Genomic DNA, 22,230 nt, shown 5'->3' with positions numbered 1-22,230 from the left:
AAAAGTGTCTGCAGATTCAACATAACGAGATCCAGTGTGTGCGATGGGGCAGTCAGAGGATTTAAACGCGTCTCATACTCGGAATTCAATGACATGTTTGTGAAGTTCTCTGATGATGTTGGCTTGTTGGAAGAGGGTCTTGATACAGGGGGACCAAGAAGGGAACTTCTCACTTTACTAATGAGCTGCCTGCAGAATCGGCCCATTTTTGATGGACCTCCCAACAGATGCTACCTGGTATACAATTCAGTTGGTGAGTATTTAATTTAAGTTGTTTTTTTTGTGAAGTTCCTGTTAATAAAAAAAGAAAAGAAAAGTGTGTTACAGACATTTGTCACGACCGTCTTATTTATGAGTGTGTGATTTCGCTTTATTTTCTATGAGCTGTTAGGGAGGATAAGTATTTCTTGGCAGGGAAAATGACTGCAGTGTCAATAGTGCATGGAGGACCAGGGCCCCATTTTCTTTCTAAAGACCTGGTAAATCACATTGTAGGTCAGCCCTCTTTCAGCGCCTCTTTAGAAGATGTCACAGATGAGGGTGTAGTGAAAGTGCTGCTAGAGGTATGGTAATAGACATATTTTAGGTGATTAGTAAGGTTAGGCTTCTTAAATATGTATGACCTTAGAAATAATCAGTTGCAAGTGTAAAACAATTCTGCTTTTACGTATTTATTAAGTGTTGAATTATTTCACTTTCAATTCCGATAAGAAAAAAAAAATCTTGCACATGAAAACCAACTTACTGTTGTTGATTTTGTTTTAAGATACAGATTGCAACTACTTTGGAGTCACTACAAGAACTCATTTTGAGAAACAGCACCCTGCTCCAAACTGCTGGGTGTTTTCGACGGGTGAAGAACATTGAGGAGAAACACTTAATTGTGGAAGAATACGTCAGGTGGTATGTGATTGACCGTGTTATTAAAAGGTAAAATTGTTTAAAAAAAATTCACTTACACATTACATCATTGGCAAATGTTTATTTTAAGATAAACATCTATAGTTGCATTAGTATTTCACAATGTTACTTTATTTCACTATATTACTTACTGTTTATTGCATGAATATTACATTTTCTACTAGCCTGTGAATAAAACAGCCTAAACTATTGTCTGCTTTTATAGATTTAAAGATGGACTTGCCACTCTGCAGTTTCTGGCAGAGAAGAAGCTGACAGCAACTGATTTGGAAAACCTCTTCAAAGCAGAACTCAGCCCATTGGGTAGTAACCAGAGGCCAGAGGAATCCAAGACGCTTTGCTTTTGGTCAGATTACCTCCTTGACTGTGAAGGTTTGTTATTTGTAGTTTAACAAATAATGTTCTGTTTCAGGTGAATTTCAGAAATTTTTAAATCAATAGTTCACCCAAAAATATATATGTCAAAGAGTTCTCCTGCTCACTCATCTATACAATGGTAGTGGCTTGTAACTAGCTTTTATGCTTCAAATAGGACATAAATTATTCCATGCAAGTTGGGGGTGGGGGGAGAAATTAAATTATGAATAAATAGTGTCTTCCAAAAATATAATAAGGGTTGTAATTTAATACGTTTATAATACTTATGTCCTCTTTTTGAAGTTAAAGCTAGTAGATGTACTGTCGTTGTATGGACAAGAGCAAGCAATTTGTGTTCTGCTGAAGAAAGCAAGTCAAAGTAATTTTGGTGTTCTTTAATTATGGAAAGAGTAACTTGACATTTCTAGCTTTGTTCAAAATTCCATTTATTTTTTTGTCTTTCAGAACATCAGACTGAAGTGCCACTCGAGAATGTGCTGATGTTTGCTACTGGCCTGACATCACTTCCACCAGCTGGAATTACACCACAACCATGCATAGTGTTTCTTGCTAATTCACCGTTCCCAATGGCAAATACTTGCTCAAACACACTCAAGTTACCACTCTTAGACACGTACAGTCAATTTCAAACGAGCATGGATTTTGGAATACAGAATTCTCCAGGTTTTGGATGTTTTTAGTTCACAAGGGTTAGTTCACTATGACACAAGTGACAGTTGAATTGTTTCCTTTTTAAACAAATTATTCCCAGTTTCTGGGATACTCTTATACTCTTTGGTTTCAACTGTCATTTTTAAAGGGATATTTCACCCTTTTTTTCATATTAAACTGTTATTCCCTTAAAGGGATAGTTCACTTTAAAATGAAAATTCTGTCATCGTTTACTCACCCTCAAGTTGTTTCAAACCTGTATGAATTTCTTTCTTCTGCTGAACACAAAGGAAGATATTTTGAAGAATGTCAGTAACCAAACAGTTAACTGGAAACATTGACTTCCATAGTATTTATTTTCTTCCTACTATGGAAGGAAGTCAATGTGTGACTTTGTGTTCAGCAGAAGAAAGAAATTCATACAGGTTTGAAACAACTTGAGGGTGAGTAAAGGATGACAGAATTTTCATTTTAAAGTGAACTATCCCTTTAAGGGAATAACATAGTTTAATATGAAAAAAACGGTGGAGTATCCCTTTAAAACACTCATGTTCATAGACCTGCTGTTTCCTTCATTGTGAAGTAGAGTTGTAATGCTTCCTCCCAATTCTGTGGCCACTGCAACTGATTGTGCTCCATTACAAGTTCTAGATATTCCTGGATGTTTTTATCGCCACATAATTCTGTTGTCAGCCTTGACTCAGGAAAAGCACTTAACTCGCCTTCGTCAACTGCAAAGCCACAGTCCCTTGATCCATACCTGAAAGTTAAATTTCTGTGTAAATGTATTTAGCATACATGTTTATACAATGTGATTTTTGTAGTTGTGTATTTTAAACAAACTTATTAAATCACTGTTATAAAATGCAATTTGTGTAGATTATTTATTTGCTGACCTGTGTGGTAGATGATACAGTTCATTTGGTACCCCTCCAGGGCACATTGCAAGTCTAGAGGGCCTAATCCTGTGCTTATTCCAAAGTTCAACACATTCATCCAAGTCCGCCTGCAGAACATTTTGGAAGCAGAACTGAAGAAGGGACTGGTGTCCATTGCTGCCATTGAAGTGTCCTTCATTTCTGAGGTCCCCAAAGAGTTCTATCCCGAACTGAGCCCTAGAACACAAAAGTCCAGATACATCAATGACATAATTTTTTTTCTTAAATAATTTTGTGTGTAATTGTGATAGATTTATTTTTTATTTAAATGTTACAATGTACTAGTTTCAATAGTGTAACTGAGGCACCACTTTACTGACCTTTTGTCAATGCTCAAGAATTTGAAACGAACACAAACCTTGCTTTCCTAAAGCTGGACCACCAAGATTCAATGCGTTGATTGCTCATTGATGTACCATACATGTGACTTCTTGAGCCAGCATAGTAGTCTGTGTGATGATGACGGAGATTGCACTGTATTGCCGCCATTGTCCCATTTTCTGTTCCACAGTCCGTTCGTAGTCTCATGGGTGCAACGCCAAGGCGTTGTACACAGGACGTATAGTTATGTGCAATAACAGCAGGGTCATTGTTAGTATGCCCACAAGTAAGCCAGAGGACACGTCTAGAAAAACCATCAATGCATCCGGATATGCCGAAACCAAAAGGCTTTAGTTTATCTTACCCATCAACATGCCAAAGATAGTTCGGTCCAATTGAGTGATAGGTTCGCCTGACAAATCTACGACGTGTCCTCTGTTCTGTCCCTTGTGGGTTGAGTTCTTGCAGCAACCGCATAATGTCATCACGTTTAACACGCAACTTGTGTTTCTGCAGAAGTACTAACCACATTGTGCGGTAGCCGAACAACTGTCCTGGTCCACGCAGCTCTGCTCTTATAGCATTCCTTGCGTCGTTTATGGGCGAATAGTTCTTTCTTCTGAACATACCATTATTCTTCAGGTGTGTTTTTAAAGAGCGCAAGCTAATTTTAATGTCGTGGTATGTCGCCAGCATGTCCACAATCACGGCATATGAATGTCCTTCTTCAAAGTTGCGTTTAATGTTTTCCATTTTAGCATTTAGCAAAACAAAGTTGATCACACATTTTTTGATTGACAGGTGTCTCGTCCATTCAGCGATAAGTATGTCATTCTCAAAATATACCTACCTTTTCCGTTTTGTTTTCTGAATTGTCGTTGTGTTTTCTGAATTGTCGTTGTGTTTTCTGAATTATGTTGTTCTCTTACGAGAGGTCTCTCGTACTGCGTAAGATATCTTACGCTAGGGGAAAATCCTTTTTCCGCGAGATATTGAAGCCAAAAATTATCCTTAATTTTGTAATAATGCAAAACGCGTTGCGGCAGCATGCAGACATAGGCGAGACATAGGCAGCCTATCGAGCGAGGCCTGGCGTGACGCCAGACCCAATCAGGGCACTTCGCGCCAGCTGCGTCACGTCCCGCCGAAATGGGCGTGGTCTAGGCCTATAAATACCGCTCGCAGGCAGCTATTATCTGATTTTTCATCCTTCAAGCGAAGCACACGCATCGCTGGAGCCGGAGAAGAAGCCGCGCCGTCTGAGAGAGAGCACCTTCAGCGGGACGAGTCACTGAAGTCGCTGGCCGCGCCGCCTTCCTGCCTTCCTGCTGCGCTTTCCGGCGCTTATATCCTTCCCTTTATTACACTGTACTTTTGTGTGTGTGTGTCGCCGCCGCGACACACATTCTAAAAGAGCTAGCGTCTTTTTAAAGATGCCTTCCTGCGGCTCGTGCAGAGCCACACTCAGCGACGGGGACCGCCACGTGGTTTGCGTTTCCTGCCTGGGTGAGGAACATGCAGTTCTCGCGCTCGCTGACGGCGGCTGCCCTCACTGCGAGCTGATGGCAATGGCGACTCTGAGGACTCGCCTAGCCTTCTTCACCGAGACTGCTCCCCCGCCCGCCGCGGCGTCGCGCCGTAAAAAGCGCCGTGCCCAGCGGGCCCCGGAACCCTCCCTCAGCCGCCAAAGCTCGCCGGTTCGCCCGCTTGCTTCCCCGGCTTCGTCCGCTTGCTTCCCCGGCTTCGTCAGCCTCGCTTCCTGACGGACAGCGGCCGCCGTCTGCCGCCGCTTCCGTTGACATCGTGGATGAGGAAGCCCTGCTGGGAGAGGATGATTCCTGCTCTATCCTGGCGTCAGGCAGTGAGGATTGGGCGGGCTCTGAGGACCCCGCGCCCCCTGCCCGCATGTCTTCAGGCAAGAGAGCGTCCATCGAGACAGAGCTCATGCGAGTACTCGCACAGGCCGCGGCGAGCCTCGGCCTCGAGTGGTCTTCGCCTGAGCAGCCCGCTCACAACCGGCTGGATGGATTTTTCCTGCCTGGGGAGCGCGCTTCGCCTGCGTCCAGACCGGCGCCTTTTCTTCCTGAGTTACACGAAGAAGTCGCCAAGTCCTGGAACGCCCCCTATTCGGCTAGAGTGCGTCCTGCTGTTTCTTTGGCATTCTCCGCTGTTGACGATGCCAAGAACAAAGGATACCTTTCGCTGCCGCCGGTCGAAGAGGCGATAGCGGCCCACTTATGCCCGCCCTCTGCTGGACGGCGTGCTAAGTCGGCCCTACCCTCTAAAGCTTGCCGCACGACGTCAAGCCTGCTCCGCCGCGCTTTCTCCGCCGCCGGGCAAGCTGCGTCAGCGCTGCACACCATGGCAACGCTTCAGATCTTCCAGGCCGATCTCCTCCGTAAGCTGGATGAGGAAGGGCCTGACGCGATCTGCGTGCCGGACTTAAGGAGTGCCACGGACCTCGCTCTCCGTGCTACTAAGTCTGCAGCGCAAGCCATTGGACGGAATATGGCCTCTCTCACCGTGACTGAGAGACATCTTTGGCTGACGCTCTCGGAAATGGCCGAGTCGGAGCGCACCGCGTTCCTCGACGCCCCGCTTTCCGCCACAGGCCTCTTTGGATCCTCCGTCAAGGATTTCGCGGAGAGATTCGCAGAGGTACAGAAAGCGTCACAGGCTATGAAGCACTTCCTCCCGAAGCGCTCCAGCTCTGCAGCAGGCCGTGCGAAACCGTCTGCTCAGAGCTCACAGCCACAGCCACCGTCCACTGCCTCCACTTCACAGCGCCGCCAGGCCCGAAGCGCGAGACCGCGCTCCCGTTCATCCGGTCGCCGCCCCGCTGCACGTGGCCCGCGACCTAGGATTACGGTGAAGCCCGAGGCCCCGAAGTCGTCCTAGCACAGCTAGGAAAACGACGGTGTTTAAGTCCCGCTGCGGCCAGACTCACACCAAAGCTATTCGCTCGTCCAGTTCAAGCAAATGTGACTGTTCCAGTGTTTTCTGCAGCCAACAAGTCGGTTCTGTCACCCGCTTGCCTGCACACAAATGCCGTTTTCACGGCTACCCAGATAAATCCCCAAAAGAGTGTATTTTCTGGTGTCCCGGCTACGGCCGATGGTGTTTCATGTGTAGTAAGAATGCCCACTGCCCAGTGCCCATCCCTACACACAAGCACAGCCTGTCACACAGGGCTCGCGCACATAAAACCGACTCAGATCGGTTGCGCTTCAAACATGGTGAAAGTGCCCACTACCCAGTGCCCACTAACACCGCGTTGTGCATGTCTCACGGTTTCTGTAAAAACGAAACCAACGTGCACTCGCTTCACGCAAGCGAACGATGTTTTCGGTGTGATAAGTGTGCCCGCTGTCCCGCGCCCACATCCACACATAGACATGACAGTTCCCACGGGAACCGCCCAGCCCTCCCCCTCGCGGCTGACCACCGCAGAGGAGTCGAGCGCGGGCAATCTGCCCGCTGTTATCAGCGCGCCCCATGCCTCAAATGTCACGAGCGCGATGCTTGTGTTGCAGCACGCCGAAGCCTCTCCATCGCTGAGCGAGCGGAGCGCGCTTCGTATTCAACCCCTAGCTATCCATGCAGACGCATGGGCAAAGCTGCCCGGGGTTTCGAAGTGGGTGCTGAACATTATAAAAAGAGGCTATTCGCTGCAGTTTCGCCGACGCCCTCGCCGCTATGTGGCGCGCGTCGAGACCACGGTAAAAACAGAAGTTGCACATTTACTTCGAGCCGAAGTGACGAAACTATTGAGCAAAGGGGCCATAGAGCCTCTCTCTCAAGTTCAGAGCGAAGGAGGGCTATACAGCAGATACTTCCTGGTACCGAAAAAAGACGGGGGTCTCAGACCCATACTAGATCTAAGGCAACTGAACAAAGTGCTTGTGAAGCGACAGTTCAGGATGCTCACGACCAGGCAAATCCTTGTGCAGATTCGCCAAGGAGATTGGTTTGTGTCAATAGATCTGAAAGACGCGTATTTTTAAATACAGATAGCGTCACGTCACAGGCGATATTTGAGATTCGCCTTCGAGGGCCAGGCATATCAGTACACAGTCCTGCCATTCGGTTTGTCCCTGGCACCCCGTACATTTACGAAGTGCATGGACGCGGCGCTCGCACCCCTCAGAATGAGAGGCATACGAGTGCTGAACTATTTGGACGATTGGCTGATTCTAGCGCAATCTCGCGCAGTGCTCATAGAACACACGACCATTTTACTCGATCACCTCGAGGATTTGGGTCTCAGTGTCAATTGGGCGAAGAGCTCTCTGTTACCCAGTCAGAAGATATCTTTCCTGGGCACAGAATTGGACTCGCTGTCCATGATAGCGCGACTATCACCACAGCGCGCGGTAGACATTCAGCGCACAGCGAACGCGTTTCGCTGCGGCGCGTCTGTCCCGCTCAAGAAATTTCAGAAGATGCTAGGTCTCATGGCCTCAGCATCGTCAGTGCTCCAGCTGGGCCTGCTCCGCATGCGCCCGCTGCAGTTTTGGCTGAAAGCGCGAGTCCCACGCAGAGCGTGGGCATCCGGTTCGCTTCGCCTCAGGGTCAATCAGAAGTGCGTCACAGCTCTGAAACCTTGGAGAGCGAACGACTGGTACCAATTAGGTGTAAGCCTGGGGACTTCCTCGAGGGTGAAAGTGGTGTCCACGGACGCGTCCACCTCGGGATGGGGAGCGCTGCTCGAGGGCAGACCGTTCTTCGGCCAGTGGTCGGAACGGGAGAAGCTCCTGCACATAAACTGCCTCGAAATGCTGGCAGTAGACAACGCGCTGACGCGTTTTTGTCCCCAGATAAAAGGACGCCACGTCCTGGTCCGTTCGGACAACATGTCTGTGGTGTCCTACATAAATCGCCAGGGCGGCCTCAGGTCCAAGAACCTGTACAGGCTGGCAGAACGCCTCCTGGTATGGGCTCAGTGCAACCTGCGCTCGCTCAGAGCAGCGCACGTGCCAGGGCTCCTGAACATAGGACCGGACAGACTGTCCAGGAACAATGTTCCGGCAGGCGAGTGGTCTCTACACCCACAGACAGTCCAACTGCTGTGGAAGAAATTCGGCAGAGCGGAAGTAGACCTGTTTGCGTCTCAAGAAAACGCTCGCTGTCAGGAATTTTTCTCAAAGAGCAGGAGCGCGCTGGCCCATGTGTGGCCCCGCCGCCCGCTCTATGCTTTTCCCCCCGTCTCTCTCCTGCCTCAGGTGATAGAACGGATCAGGGAAGAAGGATGCTCAGTACTGCTGGTGGCACCGTTCTGGAAAAACCAACCTTGGTTCCCAGTCGTGATGCAGTTAGCAAGTACTGCCCCGTGGCCAGTACCAGTGAGGAGAGACCTCCTCTCACAGGCCCACGGTTCGATCTGGCATCCTCACCCGGAACTGTGGTCCCTTCATGTCTGGGCCATCAACGGGTACATGTTGGACTCCCTGAAGGAGTATTAAACACGATCACGCAGGCTAGAGCTCCGTCTACGAGACGACTCTATTCCTCGAAATGGTCAGTGTTTTCGGGCTGGTGCACAGCCCGTGGTGTGTCACCCACAGACTGTGGTGTGGCGGAGGTGCTTTCCTTCCTACAAGAGCTGTTGGATGGGGGCAGGGCCCCCTCCACGCTCAAAGTTTATGTGGCGGCTATAGCAGCGTTCTCAGAAACAACGCTTGGTCAGTCAATAGGAAGGAACGATTTAGTCATCCGCTTCCTTAGAGGGGCTAAGAGACTGAATCCTCCCAGACCTCCCTCAGTCCCCGTATGGGACCTTTCTACGGTTCTGGAAGCCATGAAAGGTGCGCCATTTGAGCCTTTACAGTCAATCGATTTGAAACACCTGTCTTTCAAGACGGTGTTTTTGCTGGCTCTCGCTTCAGTGAAGCACATAGGGGATCTGCACGCGCTCTCTGTGAGCGCGGCGTGCATGGAGTTTGGGCCTAATGACTCAAAAGTTATACTCAAACCTAAGCACGGTTATGTTCCGAAATCCCTCAACACACCGTTTAGGGCGCAGGTTATCTCCCTGTCAGCCCTACCGGTCCCTGATGAGGAAAGAGACGCGAGCCTCCTCTGCCCAGTCAGGGCATTACGAGCTTATGTGTCTCGCTCGTCTGGTTTCAGACAGACGGAGCAGCTCTTTGTTTCGTTTAGCGGACGTTCTAAGGGACTAGCCGCGTCGAAACAGAGCCTATCCAGATGGATAGTTGATGCTATAGCGCTGGCATACGCCTCCAAGGGCATGCAGTGCCCGTTGGGTGTAAGAGCGCACTCCACGAGAGGCATGGCCTCTTCGTGGGCCTGGTCAAGTGGGATTGCCTTGCAAGATATTTGTATGGCGGCAGGCTGGGCCTCCCCGTCTACATTTATAAGGTTTTATAACCTAGAGGTTCCCGCCCTGCAGGCCAGGCTGCTGTTGGTCTAAGTTTACCAGTATTATCTGACCTGATGCGATCAGCTCAGAATGCTGCGTCTACTGAGCACAGCTCAATGTTCGACAGTAAAAAAAGTAGCAGCACGAGATGTGCCTGGGCAAACTGTGTAAGACCCACATTCCCCCATCAGTTCAGGCCGTACCCCGCCCTGTCTGTATGATGAAATTCGCGTCTCAGCGACGCTACCATATGTGGAAGAGTGCGGCTTCGCCCCTCCCTCTTCCTGGACTCCCTGTGAGTTCCCTGAGTGATTGTGCACTATATGTACCCCGGGTTTTCGCCCTTGGGTCTTTGGTGTCAGATCTCAGCATGCACGGCGTTTTGCATTGGGTCCCCTAGCGTAAGATATCTTACGCAGTACGAGAGACCTCTCGTAAGAGAACGTACTCGGTTACTAACGTAACCTCGGTTCTCTCTAGAAGAGGGAACGAGTACTGCGTATCTTGCCGTGCATGCACACGCTCTGGTTGCTTCGATGATGAAAAACCAGATAATAGCTGCCTGCGAGCAGTATTTATAGGCCTAGACCACGCCCATTTCGGCGGGACGTGACGCAGCGGGCGCGAAGTGCCCTGATTGGGTCTGGCGTCACGCCAGGCCTCGCTCGATAGGCTGCTGCAGTTGCCGCAGAGCAGCCAATAGGCGCGCGAGCTGTCTCGCCTATGTCTGCATGCTGCCGCAACGCGTTTTGCATTATTACAAAATTAAGGATAATTTTTGGCTTCAATATCTCGCGGAAAAAGGATTTTCCCCTAGCGTAAGATATCTTACGCAGTACTCGTTCCCTCTTCTAGAGAGAACCGAGGTTACGTTAGTAACCGAGTACGTTTTCTTAATTGTCGTTGTGTTTTCTGAATTGTTATGTTGTTTTCTGAATTGTCGTTGTGTTTTCTGAATTGTCGTTGTGTTTTCTGAACTATGTTGTTTTCTTACAGTTTTTCTCGATTGCTTAAACACTATAACCAGGCTTTTGAACTAAAATTTCAAAACCATAATGCCATTTATCAAAAAGCACACCCATTTCACTAAACTATAAACACTATTCCCTGTTTTGACACATGAGTCAGATTTGTTGAACTGTCACTAACTCTACACACAAATCCCTTAATTTCTCATTGCCTAGACCATGTTGTCATGTATAAAGCACTAGCACTCAATATTGTTCACTCAAGTCAGCACAGCTTCAGCTCAGTTAGCACACAATTACCCAGGTGGAAACACTAAGAGTCAAAATTTAACACACATCAATCAGATCCTTCAATAGATAGATAAAGGGGCCCAAATCAGTTTATTGAGTTTTGGAACAATGGATCCAGAAAGACATGAAGGAAGAGATCGAGGAGGGATAAGGAGGAGGATAAGGAGGAGGATAAGGAGGAGGAGGAGGAGGAGGAGGAGGAGGAGGAGGAGGAGGAGGACGAAGGGCAAGAAGACAAGCAGTCTCAGATGAAATTCAAGTCACTCTAGTTGCCCATGTCTTAGTCAATGGTATGACTATGAGGGAGGCTGGGCTACGAGTAAGGCCAAATTTGAGTCGCTTTACCGTCGCCTCGAGAACCTTCAGGGAGGAGTGGTGGCGAACAAAATTATATCACTGAATAAGAAACAAACATTTCCAATAGTCTTTGATGAGGTTTATTTTCTTGCAAGAAAAGGCCAGCAGTCGTACAGTAACGCAGAGTGACACAGAGTGTGACAGTGAAGGGAGGGCATCCTTCATCCTTTATAGTCTTGACTCCCAGAATGTTATCTTTCTAGGCCAATGATGGTATTTGGAACATTCTTAGATGTGTTCATTATTGTCTCCTTGAGTGGAGGCCCTCCTGTCACCTACCAACACTATTTACCATTCCAATACACTTCCATATTAGAATAAGGTTTGTGTGTGCTCTTTCACTGTCATATGATGGTCACATCTTACAGTAAATATGAAAAAAAAAAAATTTGAGAGAAAAAAAAAAGAGTAAATTTTTTTTGTGTGTGTGTGTAGTACATGAATGAATACAAATGTGCCAATGTATCCATTGGTTGTGTCTTTTGTGTTCATCATGTGAAAAGGTTTGTGAGGGGGGGAACCACAAGTAACATAACTTACCAGTTTTGGAAATGTTGTTTTGAATTTATTGCACCAGTGTGTTAGACTATGTTGTAGTGTGTGTGATTTTGAGGGCTTGTGTGTCCTGTCTGAGGCCAAAGTTTGGTTTTTCAGCAAGAGTGAATGGTTTTGAGTGTAGAGCTTCATTTTGACCTGAAAATAGGATGTTTGGGGAATTGGGTGAGACGTTATGGATTTGTGTTTACAGTTTTGAGAATATGAGGCATAGTTTCAAGAAATGTGTTTAAGCAATCGAGAAAAACTGTAAAAAAGGCCATTAAAGCAGCACGTTTTTCCTCATGTTTTTGAGAATATACTGTAGGGGTGAAAGCTGCAGCTCTAGTGTGGACTATGGGGAAATGCTGTCCCCTCAATGCTAATGTAAACCCTGGTTGGATAAGGATTCAAAATTGGATATGAAGATGAAATCTGACGCATAGCTTCAGTGTTAAAACTGATCAAATAATTGCTGTCTGTGGTTCTATATGGCCTGTGGCAATAATTTTGAAAAGTAATAGCTCGCAGCAACATATGGAAAACAAGAACTATGATCTAGTTCATTTTTGGAACTGTGAACTTAGTTCAACATTTTGAAGTATGAACTATGACCTGAACTAGTTCATTTTTAAATTTGTGAACTGAACTTTGAAATAGTTCATGTAGAAAGTGAACTTTCCCAACACTGGCTGGTAGGCGTAGGCCCTCGCGTGCGGTGGTGGGATTTGGTCACGGAGTGCTGTGTGTTCATGCTTGACCTTATTGATGTGTGTGTGTTGTGGTGAGGCCTGTGCACAGAGTGGTAAGATTGTGATATAGGAGCCTTGTGCTCATTAAACTAGTTTCCCTGCCATTGGTAAGCCTCTGCCTTTTTTATTAGCGTCTTCAATGTTTGTATATGTTAACCTGGTCCTACAGTCTTTTAATGTTTTTAAGATTATTGCTTGATTGAAATAAAGCTTTTGTATCTTTAGTATCCACGTCTCAGGCCCTCCTTTCGAGAACCACGCTCCTGTGTGTCCTTTGTTAAACTCATGAGTATTGATATTTCCCTGGTTAACAGGGTGGCGTAGTCAGCTACATCTTTAGAGGTTGCTTTCCCTCTCAATGTCCCGCTACACCTGTAAAACAGGTAAAAAGTATGATTCAACTATAAGCAGATCTAAATGTAATGCCGCAAGCACACAATTTTATTTAATTTTCACTTTACTTCTAGATTTAGTTTAAATGTGCAGGTGCATTTTTGACCCAATCCCCCGTTGTTTTTTGACCCGGGTGTAACCCAGTAGAGAAAATGGGTCATTTTCTCTCCTTTTTGCTGTATTTATATTTATGCATTTTTATTTGGAAAAAACTTTTGTTTTGAAAAGAGGAAGTGTGATTCCCTCGCTCAAACTTTATTTTCCTGTTTTTCACGGTCAAGTTGGGTGATAACGAACTTTTGATTTGTTGGAAATGATATTAGTCCCGCCTCCCAAGCTGCGGACCGGATCACTCACTAGTTTTCGGCCTTTTGCACGCGGGGAATGAGCGAGACAGGCTGTAGACGGTCCGAGCTAAAACTTTTGGGTCGTTTGTGAAGGACCACGAACTGGAGAGGCTGTGTTGTTGTTGGCTGTGTTGTTGTTGCCTTGCTGGTTCCTCACGATACCTCATCTTGGTAAGTTCGTGCCATGTGAGAATTAGAAAAACATGCTAGAGCATGCTAAAATAAGCACGATGCTAACGCTAATTGCGAGTGCCGTTTTTGTTTTGAAAGCAATGTAAAAGCTATTTTTGGTTAAGACATGGATCATACCAAATGCCAGGGGCGGCGCTAGGGCTGGGCTAAGGGGGCTTAAGCCCCGAATGTTTTTAGTAAAGCCCCGAATAATTTGTTACCTTGTCTTTCTCATAGAGCAAAACAATTAATCAGAAAAACAAATGTGAATAAGATTAGCCTATAGCAGCCGCGATTACCTAATCATGAAAAGTGCATATTACAGTTTTATTTATTTTTCCCTTTGCATTAAAGGTACTTACGACGTGCTTTTGCAGCGTTGAGCATTGTAGCCAATCACATACATGTCTGTTGAACGCATCGGCCAATCAGAGGCGTTTAAATGAGTCGCTGTGCTGAAGATGTATTTTGCGCGAGCTCACCGAGTTCTACACTTTCGCAAACCTGTCATTATTATTGGCAATAAACTTAAGATGCAAATAAGAGATTCACTGCAATGTATTTTATATTCTTGATGCTGCTCTGATGCACTACATTACGCACCGCTCTGTTTGTTAGGATGACTAAAAGTTCAGCGGTCTAGCTCATCAATGTCAAAATGCTTAAAGAAGCGAACGAATGTCTGGTAAAATGTAAGTAGTCTAGATAAACATTTAATATTTGACTGTTTTACAATAAAAATGTCCAACTATCGACAGTATCCGGGGACGCAAATTAGTCAACTTTTTTTATTTAAATATCAAAAATATTTAAAATAATCTAATTATAATTTTTCAATGTAAATTATTTAATTTGATTGGTAACAGCCTAATGTCTTATTATTTTAATTGAATATATTGATCAAATTTAAGAATTTGAAATGAAAGATGAGCAAACATTTAATAAAATAAAACCTTATAAAGGTACAAAAAAATATTCTGAGTGTTTTCAAACAGTGATGTAATGAAACATTGACAATGTAAGTTTGAAAGGAGTAAAGCCTCTGAATCCGTGTATCATTCGTTCAATCGTTTTTTGATTTAATATTGAAAGTAGAAAAATGAGAAAACAGTTCCTTTTTGGATTTTTCATTTTTTCCCAAAAAACGAAAAACAAGAATTCAGCTTGATTTTTCGTTTTTCGTTCTGAGGTAGCAAAATTAATAAACAGCTGGAAAATTCGATTTCTACACGTGGGCGGGAATGAAACGCCCCTTTCCTCTGATTTGTCAGCCGAAGATCAAACTGTCCCGTCATCAGCTCTTCCTCAGTTCTGCACTGCAGAATAAGAGTCCTCCGTTGTGTGGATTCTTAACGCGTTTATTGCAACTTTTTCATGTTTTCCATCAACGAGACTAATGAATGGCTCGACACAACCCGTACTGGGGAATAGACTAGACGGGGCTTTCTTCTTTGTAGACCAGAGTTCTCAAGTGCCAGGGGTTTGCTATTTTCATATTTTCCGAACTGTAATTATTTTATTTTTTTTATCATGAACCACGCTGAGTTTTATTCCTAAGTGACTATATAATGCATTTTACTTCAAATAATTTAAATGTTGACTTTGAAAAGTAGGCGCGTCCGAAGGCTATTCACTCTATTTTGGTTCATTTTTGGTGTGCGCCAGAAAGATGTTCAAGGAGACTGAGACGCACTAAAGTAGAAATCATGTTGTTTTCTTTATTTTTCAAAGGCATGACATTTTGTAGTCATTTTGAATGTACACAAATAAAAATATTTTTTTTTACTGTTTCGAATGACAGAGTAACGAATAATGAAGTTATTTCCCCTGCTGAGCAACAAATCCAAGTGATGGCGCCGACGCATCGCTCGCTCTCACAACATAGGCTATTATCAGTTCACTTTTGGCATTGCTAACTTGACATCGCAGCCTGTTCATTATTAAAATAAAACACAGTCAACCAAATATATAAAAAGTTATTCTGCTTAATTTAATTCGTCTGTTGTACAATATAAAGGCTGTGCCGCACAGCAGTTATTCCAAACTCATTTCCCATGCTGTGAAGATGATGATTTAGCCTATACGTGTAGGCCTATATTGGGACTCGACTGAAGTTTAAAGCCTTCTTTACATTACTAGTTAGCATCCAAATTTTGCATTGCAAATATGGAAACTTGGGACCGAGATGCGCGAAACCAACGTCGGTACAGTTTCAGTTTCGATTCAAATAGCCTAAATTTGTTTAGGCTTGGCGTTTAAAATAGGCTAAATGTTGTTTATAATAAAGGACACAATAGGCTATTATTATAAGCTATTAGGTTATATTTTTATTATACGTGGCTACTTATTTTTTATTCTTGTTGTTTTCTGAATACCATTCATTTAAGGATTTGACATAGGCAAATGTCAAAGGGGAAGTAATGGTAAGGGGAAGTAAAATACGCATAGAAATAGCCTATATGTTATTAATAGTGTTTATAATGTTAATGTTGAATTTTATTTACCGGTCTTTCTGAATAGGCTAATAATAAAATGCGTTTGTTTCCCTCTCAACATGACCCAGTGCACTGCGCACAAGTGCACATCTTTGAGATATAAATTAATAAATTTTAATAAAACACAATAAGGCCTACATTATAAAACTCAGAAGAGTATGTATTTTAATATCTCTGTTGTCCTCTGTTCTCCGGTTGTTAGATAGTCAGTCTGAATGACAGTTCATGCGTTTATGTTAATATAGCCTAGGCTTTGGCTATATATAGTCAATGCATTATTCTTTTCTTTTTCTATAAGTGTTAAAATATTTAATTTACAACTAATTATATTGATTATCTATATCTACATTTATTATTTAAAAAAAAATTACTGGGCGATCGAGGGCGACCATGTTAGGCTAACAGCCGTCATTTACCCTGCATACCGAGCTGATGCAAAGCATAAAGTTAGGTGAATTTATATCTACACAGAAGAAAGCCCTGTCTAGTTTATTTCCCAGTACGGGTTGTGTCGAACCATTCGTTAGTCTGGTTGTTTGATGAAAAAAAGATTAAATGTAGTTGCAATAAACGCGTTAAGAATCCACACAACGGAGGACTCTTATTCTGCAGTGCAGAACTGAGGAAGAGCTGATGACGGGACAGTTTGATCTTCGGCTGACAAATCAGAGGAAAGGGGCGTTTCATTCCCGCCCACGTGTAGAAATCGAATTTTCCAGCTGTTTATTAATTTTGCTACCTCAGAACGAAAAACGAAAAATCAAGCTGAATTCTTGTTTTTCGTTTTTTTGGAAAAAATGAAAAATCGAAAAAGGAACTGTTTTCTCATTTTTCTACTTTCAATATTAAATCAAAAAACGATTGAACGAATGATACACGGATTCCTCTGTTTAGGATATTAAGGAAATGTAATTTTGCCAAAAGAAGAACTTTTATTTTAAACAAATGTTAATTTTTAATTAGCCAATTTCAGTGTGATATGTTACCATATTATCATGCTTAACACTGAGATTTTGAATAATTGTAATGTGATCAGATGCAGATATCTAAATCAAAGAATATGGGTGGTTTGCGGGTGGATTATTTATTTTTAACAGTGGATTTGGGTGACTCAAAGTGCACCAGATTAATGAATTTATCTTTAAAATGTACCAAACTTTCTTCCGGGGGGGCATGCCCCCGGACCCCCCTAGAGGTACCAAGCTCCACCCACAAAAATAATGTCGAAAACACATTAGGCTATATGATGATCTATGAAAAATAACATTTAATTACCTTATTATTAAAATACATTATTAGGATTTTACCACCTCCGTCTCATTTTGAGCCAGGAAAAACCCTGTCATACAATAAGCCTTTATTTGTCTTTATTCCCATAAATCGCTTTTATAAATAATTCATTCATTCCTTTATATAAAAATACCCAATTTTAGTTTGGGCTAAAGCCCCGAATATCCACTGACCTTAGAAACGCCCCTGCCAAATGCTATTTTAGTTCATAACAATATTGAGAAGCACTTTTAGTTATTTTTGTACTATTTTTGGTCCAATGTAATTATTATTTTGAAGTTGATTGTACATTTTGATGGTTTATCATATGAAAGTGTACAGTAATTCTACTGTAATGCTAAACCCAGTAGCACAGATAAGGTTTTACTGATAGAAATGTTGATTTTTGAAGGAGATTATCTTAATTCATTAGTGTAATTCATTTCATGATTTACAGAAAGTTAAAATTTGTTTAAAAATGAATATGCTAATTGGTTAAAAATATTGAATCATAATGTTATGGTTGAATAATATAAAAAAGTATTTGAGTTAAAAACATGCATGTAAAACATTACTGTATATTTGTAGTATGGTAATATGAGAAAAGATAAACAAAGCTATAGCAATTGAGAAGAGATAGGATAACAGACTTTTATTTAGCTGTAAACAATAATACCATTATTGTTGTGCAGGCTAGTATTACATGGTTAAGAAAACCCTGGATGGATTTCCTGGATTCTCTCCGGAAGGAGATGGCGAGCCTGTGCCCAGAACTGGATTGAACTTCGAAGAACCACTTTTCCACCGTGCCGAGTGGTAACGCCTTAAAACACCACTTTTAAGGAAAAAAAAGAACTGAACTATAAAGACAATTGACTTGACTTATAACATACGAAAGACAAACTGAGCTCAATGGGACTGGGGATATTTTTTTGTGTTGCATATGCCGGCTATGCTTATTGTTAAATATTGTTTATTTGGAACTGTTTTTATTTCTATTTTGTTTACTAAATAATACTTTTTCTTACGTACTCTTTGCCTCCAGCCATTTCATTGCACATTCACCGTAGTTCCTATGGTAATCCTGCTGAACCTAGCAACTGGTCTATACTTTTAATTTCGCCTTACCTATTTAACGTGAGTCAAGGGTTACACGTGGCTGTGGCCAGGGATGGCCCAGCCTAACACACGCTCCGCCTATGATTATAATGATCAAAATCGGTTGAAACTGCCCTTATGTCTGTGATCTCCCGCCGTTTTAAATTAAGATTTGAAAATTGTCTTGTGTGTCCCAGGCCTAAGATAACTGAACGGTCTTTTATCAGTCCAAAACACTAAACAATGTTGCAGATAGCAAGCACAGCTGGGCTGATTCTGGCTGAAATGCGTCACTGTTGGCTCACTGTCGGCATCGGTGAACAGATAATGGGCCAGATCCGTGCCGACTGTGCAAAACACTTCTGGCTGACTGACAGCTTTTTCTGTGTGGGCCAGCCTCGGCTGAACGCAGTTGTACTGTTGTCAGGTCCATACTCGGTGTAGCTGTGTGGATTTACCTTCGGCCCGAGTTTGCTTTGTCACAAGCGGGCCACTACTAGAATTAAGGAACTCAGCCGTATGAAAAAAAGGTTTTGGCGGTTAAATCCTGAGGAAGATCCAGCAGACGCAGACCATCGTTTTCAAGAGGAATCATTCAGCTGAAAAAATTAGCAAGTCATTTAATTAATTTATTGTTCTAGTGTTCTTTGATTAATTGTCAAGATAAATATTTTTTTTAATTTTCTTTTTTATATCTAGATGTTTGCGATGAAATACCCATTCGGTCGGGGAGGTACGAGTGTTGATGAGATAATACGCCTATAATACGGTCTCTTTTTAAGATGATTGTGTGGTTTTTTTTGGGGGTGTTTTTTTTATCGAGGTTGTCCTGCGAATGTGAATGAAAGAATACAAGTTTGTGTATATCATTGTATTTCTGTGAATGGCATTTTAACATTTGTGACTATTTATCTGCAGCTTCAAATTCAGAATACAGGTTTGTGACTATTGCCTGCGAATGCAAATCTCATCATTCAACAGGTTTTCAAGAACAAATATTTATTGTACAAGTTCTCAAATTCACATCTACATGCTCTCGAGTTTTGCTACTCTTTTACCTTCATGTAATCTTTTCCAATCTTCAAGCAGGAGCTGAATAAAATACTCTGAATGATATCAGTCCACAGTCTGACTTGTGAAGCGGCCTGGAGTCCTAACACACACCATGTTCGTTGTTTGGCCAGAGGAGAACTGACCCAGACGGAGCCTGTTTTTCTTTCTCCATTCTGTCTCTGGTGGAGTTTGGGTTCTTGCCACTGTCGCCTCTGGCTTGCTTAGTCGAGGACACTTCTTCTTAATATTCATGATCTCCTGCATTGACACCATTATATGAGAACTGAACTGAGCTGGACGATGACATCACGGTTTTCTGCAGAGCTGCTTAATAATGAAAATGAACTATTTTTATAATTGATATACTTTATACAGTTATTGAACAGAACTGAATCAACACTGAACTGAATTCAGCTGAACAATGACACTTTTCTTTTTAGAGCAGCTTTACAGCCAAACTGAACTCTGTGTGCGTCATTGATAACTTTCCTGTTTCTAAAACAAAGTTTTCAGAAACCATTGAACCAATTGCTTTGCAAAATGATTCACTGTTTCGAGGCTCTCACACGCTGGTCAGAACAGCTGGTCATGGGTTCACAGAGATCATCGCCCCCTAGTGACGTAATGACATGAAGCCAGTGCTGCCAGATTTGGGCAGTTTTGAGTTTGATTGTTCTGGTAATAATTGGTTTGGCGGTTTTCAAACACCTGCATTTTATAGATTAACTGGTTAATAAACAAAACTCAAATGTGCATGTAGTCCATCAAATCAGTCATCATGATGTGTAAATACACCGGCCCACTGCAGAGTCGACTGGTGTTGGTGATGACATCGCTGACGAGAACACACTTTTAGCCAATCAGAGATCAGCAATCAGACGTGATCATTCATGACTGACAGGTTTTTAGGAAGATCATTTGTAGCTGTATATTCATGTGATCGCTATGTTAAAGTGACATAAATATACAGTAAGTTGTATCTACAGTGAAGTATTGAAGCACGTTTCCGCCATGGTTGAGTAAAAAAATATGATTCTTTAAGTCATAATAATGAGACATTTTCTCATAATAATTACTAAACATCTCATAAATGCAATTAAAGTGATTGACTTTCCTACAGTTAGATTACATTGAAGTGGAAAATTTTACAGGGACAAACACCACTCACATTTTCTAAAAAATGTTGGTCCATTTTAGTAAGGGATATAAGATTATATGTTATATGTTTACTTGCGTCATAATAAAGTCTGTGAAAGGATTGATATTGTGTAGTTTGTGATCCTCCATCAGCAGCTGCAGTTTCTCTCAGCTGTATCAGTGCAGTCACTGTGACGTCTGACTGACAGAGGTTTTTGTACGACTCTTTATCACTGTGTGAACACTGGACCACTGTGATAACTCTGACAGTAATAATCTCCTGTATCTTCAGTCTGGACTCCACTGATGGTCAGAGTAAAATCACTGCCAGATCCACTGCCACTGAATCTAGATGGAGTTCCAGTATAACTGCTTGTTGTTGCATCATATATGAGGAGTTTAGGAGCTTCTCCAGGTTTCTGTGAGTACCAGGCTAAACGATTATCATTACCATAATACACATCACTGCTGGTTTTACAGTTTATTCTGACTTCTTCTCCTGGTTGAACTGCTGGTATTGATGGACTCTGAGTTACAGTGATCTGTCCTCTACACTCTGAAAGAAAATCATATATATATATTGGTATTCAGTATATGCTAAATATAAATATTCACATTTTAAGAGAACTAATAATCATTATAAAAACTGTATTACACAAACCTTGAATAAACAGTGCAATGGTCCAGATGAAGATGTTGATTGTGTTCATTGCTGTAGTTTAGTCTTGTGTGATGATGAAGATTGTGTTCTGCTCTCAGTCATGAAGTGTTAAACTCACAGCACTATAAACACTCTCAGAGCACTGAAGCATGTGCTGACAATGCAAAGAAGTGGGCAGGATTTACAACAGCTTGTGCTGATAACAAACTCATATACTCTACATAGAAGATTTTACTTTCAGAATAATGTTATTGAACCATTTAGTGATTAATTGTACATAATATTTATTAATAGTGAAAATATTTTTGTTTATGTTTGTCAGGCTGATAAGACACTAGGTTTTGTCTGGAGAATCATGAATGTAGATCATTTTAAACATATGTCATACGCAGCAGTTTCTCTGAGTACAGTTCTGTGCTACACCTTTAAAAGCATGTTAACAATGAGAAATCAAGAACTAAATAAATCAGTTTTACTATATTTAGAGTCATAATAAAAAAGTCCATTATTGTCTTTGGAATCAATGTTGACATGTTGCTCTCTGGGCGAGCAAACTCCACAACATCATCCATGATCAAAGAGGCAAGGCAAGGCAAGGCAAGTTTATTTATATAGCACATTTCATACACAATGGCAATTCAAAGTGCTTTACATAGAAGAAATTAAAATAATAAAAAAATAAAACAGTTAAAAAAATAATTAATAAAATACAGTAAAGTACAAACAGTCGGACGAACAGCGGCACAGTGCTCATTCAGTAAATGCACAGCTAAACAGAAGTGTTTTGAGTCTGGATTTGAATGTGATTACTGTAGGAGCACGTCTGATCTCCTCTGGAAGCTGGTTCCAGCTGCGGCTGGCATAATAGCTAAAAGCAGATTCACCATGCTTAGAGTGAACCCTTGGTATTTCTAGCTGATATGATCCTAATGATCTGAGTGATCTGTTGGGTTTATATTCAGTGAGCATCTGCAATGTATTGAGGTCCTAGGCCATTGAATGATTTATATACCAGTAATAATACTTTAAAATCAATCCTAAATGTAACTGGGAGCCAGTGTAAAGACCTGGGGACTGGTGTGATATGTTCATATTTTCTGGTTCTGCTCAGAATGG

The 22,230-nt window shown here is 42.6% G+C and overlaps 1 gene segment (V, D, J or C); it reads right to left on the bottom strand.

The window, feature by feature from the left end:
• The window catches only part of LOC308684204 (Ig kappa chain V-III region MOPC 63-like), a 640,679-nt gene extending 619,463 nt beyond the window's left edge, over positions 1-21,216 (bottom strand). The window contains exons 1-2 of the V gene segment in view: positions 21,115-21,216; positions 20,699-21,009 (exon numbers count right to left, since the gene is read on the bottom strand).
• Positions 21,217-22,230: the final 1,014 nt, after the last annotated feature.

The sequence above is a fragment of the Scardinius erythrophthalmus genome (genome assembly GCF_964197995.2).
Source record: "Scardinius erythrophthalmus genome assembly, chromosome: 24".
Classification (NCBI taxonomy): Eukaryota; Metazoa; Chordata; class Actinopteri; order Cypriniformes; family Leuciscidae; genus Scardinius; species Scardinius erythrophthalmus.
The sequence above is the reverse complement of the archived record's forward strand: the minus strand, read 5'-3'. Positions and strand labels throughout refer to the sequence as shown.